General features: G+C 35.7%; 1 long non-coding RNA gene across 2 annotated transcripts; it reads right to left on the reverse strand.

Moving 5' to 3' along the window:
• Nucleotides 1–3,692: 3,692 nt before the first annotated feature.
• Nucleotides 3,693–7,124, reverse strand: LOC108867328. Of its 2 annotated transcripts, none has more exons than XR_007257215.1 (4): nucleotides 6,661–7,124; nucleotides 6,394–6,506; nucleotides 4,522–6,128; nucleotides 3,693–4,154 (listed from the first exon to the last, which is right to left on the reverse strand). It is a non-coding gene; the product is annotated as an uncharacterized LOC108867328 (long non-coding RNA). The 2 variants fall into 2 exon arrangements; XR_007257216.1 differs by having other exon boundaries at nucleotides 5,950–6,128; nucleotides 6,661–7,115.
• Nucleotides 7,125–7,663: the final 539 nt, after the last annotated feature.

Consider the following 7,663-nt stretch of genomic DNA (forward strand, 5'->3'; position numbering starts at 1 on the left):
GCATGGGGATTGGACGTTGTAGGACCAATTACGCCAAAGTCATCTGCAGGGGAAGCTTACATCTTAGCTGCAACAGATTACTTCTCCAAATGGGCTGAAGCCATACCTTTAAGGGAAGTAAAAAAGGAAACTGTTGTTCGTTTCATCAAGGAGCATATCATCCACCGATATGGGGTGCCTCGCTACATTATCACTGACAACGGAAAGCAGTTCTCCAACTGACTCGTGGACGAGCTTTGTGACAAATACAAGTTCAAGCAGCACAAGTCTTCCATGTATCATGCTCCGGCCAACGGCCTCGTAGAAGCATTCAACAAGACGCTGTGCAACCTCCTGAAAAAGGTAATCGGCCGAACAAAGAGAGACTGTCATGAAAGAATAAGTGAAGCACTTTGGGCATATAAGACTACACATAGGACTCTTACCCGAGCTACACCTTATTCTCTCGTATATGGCGTAGAAGCTGTTCTACAGCTCGAAAGTCAAATCCCCTCACTAAGGATGGCTATACAAGAAGGCTTGACTGATGAAGAAAATGCAAAGTTGCGCCTTCAGGAGTTGGAAGCGCTGGATGAGAGAAGGCTCGAAGCTCAACAACACTTGGAATGCTACCAAGCACGGTTATCCAAGGCATTCAACAAGAAAATCCGCCCAAGGTCTTTCCAATCCGGAGATCTCGTGCTGGCATTGCGTAGGCCTATCATTACAACTCATAAGACAAAAAGCAAGTTCACATCAAAGTGGGATGGACCCTACGTAATACAAGAGATCTACACCAATGGCGCCTACTTAATCATGGCAGAAGACGGATTGAAGATCGGCCCCATCAACGGCAGATTTTTGAAGCGCTACTACCCCTAAAGCAAACGCACCACGCTCCTGGCCCGCAAGAGCATAAACTGTGTACGGAAAAATCATCATCAAAACCATCACTCATTTGAACTACATTATGACTTGATCTCTTCTTTGGAAGAGTACGTAGGCAACTTGAAACTTCAAAACTTCAAGTACAGTCACATCAAAATAAATAAATAAATGTTTCATTAAAGAAAGTCAATTTTATTACAAAAAAAAAAAAAAAAAATACATATGTTACTATGTATTAGAAAAAATACATATATTCTCTACTTAAAAAAAAAAAAAAAAAAAAAAAAACACTTTGAAGAATAAAGAGCAAATTCAAGAATGCAAACATTTTATTTCTTTAAAGGAAAAAGTCTGATTACAAAAGAAAAAAGGGCAGAAGACACTACTCGAAAACTATGTCCCTAAAACTAAGGAGGCGGTCTTCAAGCAAGCCTTCCAAAGCCTTCAAAGTCTCTACCTCGGTGAGAGACAGGATGGGCAACTCCATAGCCATGTCTTTCTCTTGTTCTAGGCGTGAAATCTCCTCTTGGCATTGAGAAAGTATAGCTCTCTGCTCCCCGAGAACACTTTCAAGTTTTAATGCCTCGATGCCCAGCTGTTCTTGTTCTCGCATCAACATATCTAGACGTACCCGGACGGAAGCTAAAGAAGTCTCTGTAGATTGATAATCTCCCGAAGCAGCTTGCTGAGAAGACCGGGCCTGGGTTAGTGACAAGTCTATTGCAGCAAGTTGGTGAGCTCTAACATCTGGACTCAACTTCTTCAAGGAAATAACACGCAAGGAAGAATACTCAGTTGAGGCGGCCATAATTTCAGCAATTTTGATCTTTAAGGATGATGAATCAATGTTAAGATTGTCAATTCCAGAAATAAGTTTCGACAAGTCCTCCTTAAGCAACGCAAGGTCCTCCGACAGGCATTTCGAAATCCTTCCCTCAATATGGCTCTTGATATCCATTGCCGCACGAAGATTGATGCGATGAATAAGCTGCTCAGTACCACTGAGGTTTGGCCCTCTCAGAGAGATCTCAGAGCTAGCTGGCAAAGGTATAGAATGCATGACGGGATCTTGCATGCCTCCACCTCGTGCTTGCCTGCCATGTGTCTGAATCCTGAAACCACTCATGGTCTTATTTCCAATTCAAGATCAAGCCTCGATGGCCCTTGAAGAAATCACAAGTCCGATTCAAAATCAAGTGTTCACCACCCTTGAATCAAATTCAACTCCAGATAAAAGGAGTAAGTTCAGACCTTCGGAGGAGACCAAAAGAATCCTCCAGCCCAGCTCAAGATCAAGCCTCGATGGCCCTTGAAGAAATTTCCAGCCCAATTCAAGATCAAGCCTCGACGGCCCTTGGGTTGACATCTACATTAAGAGACTTCAAAACGCATCTTCTACACGTGACAAGCACATGTCTACGACGCGCCTTGAAGTGGGGGCATTTGTAGACATCAAAATTTCGGTGAAATGAATGTTGACCAATAATTAAAATTTCAACGCTCACGTGTCACATAAATTTTACATGTAGCGTGTGACTCAACGAAAAATCAAAATAAATTGGAAAAGTCATCAAATAGGACACGTGTCAATACCTGGCAGAAATGATTTATTTCATCTGATTATTTAAATCCAAAAATCAAGTTTTGGAATTCTATAAATAGAAGCCAAGGCATTCATTTTGAGAAGAAGAAGAAAGGAAGAGAAATTTACATTACACCAAAACCTTGAAACCTTGAAACTCTAAAGCTCTCAAGCAAATCCCGAAGGATCAAGAAAGCACTATTCGTTCTTCGTCAAATCCTCTTCAAGATCAAGCCCCAACGGCCCTTGAAGAACTCCCACCAACTCAAGATCAAGCCCCGACGACCCCTTGAAGAAAGTGTTCATCATTCATCATCCGTTCATCCTAAGATCAAGCCCCAACGGCCCTTTGGATCAACAACCTCAACCAACTCATACACCCATTCTTCAAGATCAAGCCCAACGCCCCTTGAAGATCCATTCATCAACTGTTCATCCTTAGATCAAGCCCCGACGGCCCTTTGGATCAACAACTCATCCACAAACCTACACCCTACGAAGATAAAATCAGAGGACCAAATTACAAAGAGATTGTAACCCCAAAATCATTAATACAAAAATATATTTTGTACACGTATTCTTGTCTCTTGTTTCAGGAATTTTTCGTGTTTACAATGCTTTCCCAAGAAGTGACGGTTTCAGGTGCTAATTTACAGAGCCAATCCTTAGCCTTTTCCAAAAGAGAGAATAGAAAGGCTTTCATCTTCAAAATATTCCCATCCATATTAATGGGTGTCATACTCGAGCATACTACTTCAAATTCCTTCAAATTCCTTCAAATGCTTGTTTGGATCTTCCATGGACAACCCATGGTATTTGGGAATGTGATGCAGCAAGCTAGACTTCAATTCAAACTCATCGGTCTTGTAACTATAATGCACAATCTCCACTATAAAGATTGTAAGCAACTTAACCTAAATACCTTTAAGTTTGACAATTTTCTCAAGGCAATACTTTTACTCCAGTTACTTGTAGAATACTAAAAGATGAATAATTTGTCAAGTTTGAGGTAACAAACTGTAATCATATTTACAAAATTAAGTAGTAAGAAATATTACCTTAATCTTGTACTTCAACCTTTGTACTTTGAGACGAGTGTGATGCTTGACAAAAAATGCAATTTTATTTCTATTTGAAAATTGAATGCAATTTGAATTTATAGTATACTTCCGTATGAAAATAAGAGAAGACTTACCGTATTTAGAAAAGTTGTTTGGTCACTATTAATATTTTTCTTGCACCCATAAATTGTTTTTTTTTTAATTTGAAATAATTAATTTGTAGAATATTTTTTTTATTTTATAATTTGAGATAATTAATTTGTAGAATGATATAGAGAATGCCATTAAAAATAAATAGGTAAGAAATTGTGTTGTACCTAATTTGTTGGACTTTATTCCAAATAAACTATGATTTGAGGAGTTGTTGAAGGTTTTAATTCTTCTACAGCATTTTTCATGCGCCACCTATATATTGAAGGTATATATGATGTTAGATTTCTTGTAACAAATTTAGTGTAGAATTTAGGATACATACTACTCATGCTTCTTCTTTTTCCACTCCTTGAGAATCAGTTGGCTTAAATCAGTAGTTTTTACTCCGATAGATATCTCCCAACCAGGTGTAAAAATAGAGACATGTCTGTTTGGGATCTTATCAATAGGTAGTTCCCTCTTCATTTTTTGTGGGTATTCTTGTAAATATCCTAAGAATGAAAACAAATAATTTTTAAATTTACCATAGCACATGTATAGCACATTAGATAATCAAAATTGAAACTCATAATTTGACCAAAATTTAAAAAATGTGCAATGAAGATTTCAAAGGAAGAAGTTAAAAAAGAACCCATATGAAGCTAAACCTGGGAATTCATACAATTACATATTATGCTTACATGAAAATGTGTAAAATGAGTACAACCATGCAGGAAAAAGAAGTGAAAAAAAAGAAGCTTACACCTAAATTAATTTCCTTTTTATGCCTGGGGAGAGGGAGTGGGAGAAGAATGGAAAAGCAAAAAAGCGAAAAGATTGAAATAAAGAAGAATGATGACTCGGGGCGTTGCTTAATACCCGTTTTATCCCACGTTGGAGTGTGAGAGTCTGTAAAACCAAGCAACAACTATTGATAGCAGTTGCATAACTGAGGGGAAAATTAGAACATTTGAATTTGGATATAGGAAAATGAGTAGGAACGGAAAAAATGGGATTATACGAACTGGGAAGTTAGCGCTTGTAGTGGGCGAGCTTCACGGTTTTTTGAAAACCCACGGCAACCTCTGCCCCTTTCTTTCTCCCACTTTTGTTTCGTTTATTTATTTATTTATCTATATATAATTTTATAAGATATTAGTATCTCCTCCTAAAATGGATAGAAATTTGTTGGAGGCATCCTAATCCGTTTAATTGTGGACCATATGCAGATATTAGTATAATTTATTAGATATTTTTTTGATAGAGACATTAATATTTTCTCCTAAAATGGAGGAGAAGTTATTCCGTTTTTGTTGTTTTATTTGTTTTTTTTTTCCCAATATAACAAATTTGAATTTTTCTGTTCAATATCTCTCTCCTAAAATGGAGAGCAGTTATTCACCATGTGGCCTTTTTTATTAACTTTATTTTTTAATATTTATCTCCTAAAATGATGTTCTCGACTTTATTTTTTAATTTGTTTTTGTTGCCTTTATCATTTATCTCTCTCCTCTCCATAACTGCTAACTTTTAGAGGATAATTATCATGATTTTTATCTCCTCCTAAAATGGATAGAAATTAGTTGAAACATCATAATCCGTCTAAATTAGTCGGACCACATGCAGATATTAGTATAATTTATAAGATATTATTTTTAACATAGATATTAATATTTTCTCCTAAAATGGAGGAGAAGTTATTCCGTTCTTATTGTTTTATTTTTTTCCAATATAACAAATTTGAATTTTTCTGTTTAATATCTCTCTCCTAAAATGGAGAGTAGTTATTCACCATGTGCCCTTTTTTTTACTTTATTTTTTAATATTTCTCTCCTAAAATGATGTTCTCAACTTTATTTTTAAATTGATTTGTTTTTATTAAAGTGCTGATTTTTGTTTTTAATTAAATTGTTGTATTTTAGGGTCTTAAAAGAAAATGAGGAACTAGTTATTATCTAAACCGCAATACTGCTAAATTTTAGAGGATAACTATAATGTTTTTTTTTATTTCTTTTCTTTTCCAATACAGTTTTTTTGTTCGGTTATGATTTTTTTACCATTTTGTCCTAGTTTTTTGATCAATAACATTTGGAAAGATGTTAGGGTAGAGGAACTATAATGTTGGCATCAAATGAAACCTTTCTCATCAGACCAACAAAGTACATTACACGCCATATGCCATCATCATGGATGCAAAAACCATTTCGGTTAACACTCATAAACATGAAACAAACTCCGGAAAGTAAAAATTTCACAAATAGTCAAATAGGTTAAAAATTTTTTTGAACTTTCAGTCAAATAGTCTACCTTGTCATATTTTTTTTTATTTTTGCATTACTGAAGGGGCAGATTTTTCTGTTTCTTTTGTCCTCTGCAGTGTTTGTTGGAATAAGAGTGTGTGCACCTAATGGAATCACCAACAAAGCGATTCAAACTTTTGCAGAGCCTGCAGTTACTCTCTAGAGGCCCCATCATTGTTCGTAATTCTGCAAAGAAAGAAGAAAATGAGGATGGTGATTGAAGTACTCACCAATTCAAAAATGGACCTTCAGAAAATTTAGATGGTGATTGAAGCCTCGAAGAGCTATATTCTTCTCTACCAAAAGACAAATATTCCCCAAACCTAAGTCATGGAGGCGAAGCATACACATAGAACCGAAAGACAGACCATCAAATTATCAAAATCCAGTCAAACATAAATGAGTTAAACAGAAAAAAGAAATGAACTCCATCGTCAAAATTAAATCGTACATTTGCATCGCCTGCTTATCCATGGGAACAACACATAGAAACCTCGCACTGGAATTTTCAGAAGGCATCCTCATCCGCCGGAACAACGCATAGAACCCTCGCCCTGGAATTTCCTTAAGGCATATGAATTAATAAAGTTTAAGTTTCTCAGTTGCAATTGCTGAAACAAAGACTTTTTTAATAAAACTGGGTCTTCATATTTTCTACATAAACAATCACTTGCATTTGCAATTTAAAATAAATAAATAAAAAAGGGATAGAGTTTACCTGGGATAAGGGAACATATCAAGAAGATAGTATTTGGGCTTCGAGGTATCAATTTCATCTGGGGTTCGAAAAAGTCCAATTTCCACCCAATGACACTGCCATTTGAGCTCGATTTCGTGGAAAGGATAGGGCCTCACCACCTGTTGCTGGTCGGCTTCTGGTCCACCACCCCATTGGCTTTCTCAGCCATCGAGTTTATGAAAACAGAACAATGGAAAAATTGGATTAACATAACCAATAGTTCATTGGAAGCTGAAATTAAAGCACATGATAGAGAAAAAAAAATTAAACACCAAAAATACCAAAGAAGAGAGAAAAAAGTGAAGAAAAATACCTAAGAAACCGACGAATCAGTTTTTGCGTGACCGAAGAAAGAGATAAACCAAACACAACTACTCAGAGCAGTTTCAAACAACACCACGTTCTTCTTCTCTCCTATGAAGTCGCGGGTTTTTATCTTTTATCTATTTATTTTATCTTTTTTCCTTTAATTATCTTATACTTTTTTGTCCCAAAATGCCCTTGCAGATTATAACCTTTTTTTATGTTGGTAGTTGTAATTTTTTTTGTTTGGGGGGCTTTTTAGTCCAAAAAGTTTTGGTGAAGCCTTGAGATACCAAACTTGACTTCTAACTTTCTAATGTTAGAGATAATATTGTTTGTTAAAAAAAAATATAAGAGGGGACCATATAAAAAAACTTAAGAGAAATGAAAAAGAAAAGAACTAAGATGTGTAGCTTATATCATCATAAAAAGAAGGGAATTGTAATAAACATGGCTTCTCTAAACTTTTTCTTAACAAAAAATCATCAACTATTTAATAAAAATGACATGAATTTTAATAAAAAAACAAAAATTTAATATAAACGAAATACCTTAAAAACCCGAAAAGTCTTAATATCTTTGTCAACTTTTGACTTTCAACCTTTTACAACCTTTGCTGTTTTATATACGAGTAACTATCGGTTGCAGGTTCTAGTTGGTTTTTTTTTGGAACAAAGGC

The sequence above is a fragment of a genome, unplaced genomic scaffold, assembly GCF_019419815.1.
Source record: "Pyrus x bretschneideri cultivar Hongxiangsu unplaced genomic scaffold, Pyrus_bretschneideri_v1 Contig16, whole genome shotgun sequence".
NCBI classification, from domain to species: Eukaryota; Viridiplantae; Streptophyta; class Magnoliopsida; order Rosales; family Rosaceae; genus Pyrus; species Pyrus x bretschneideri.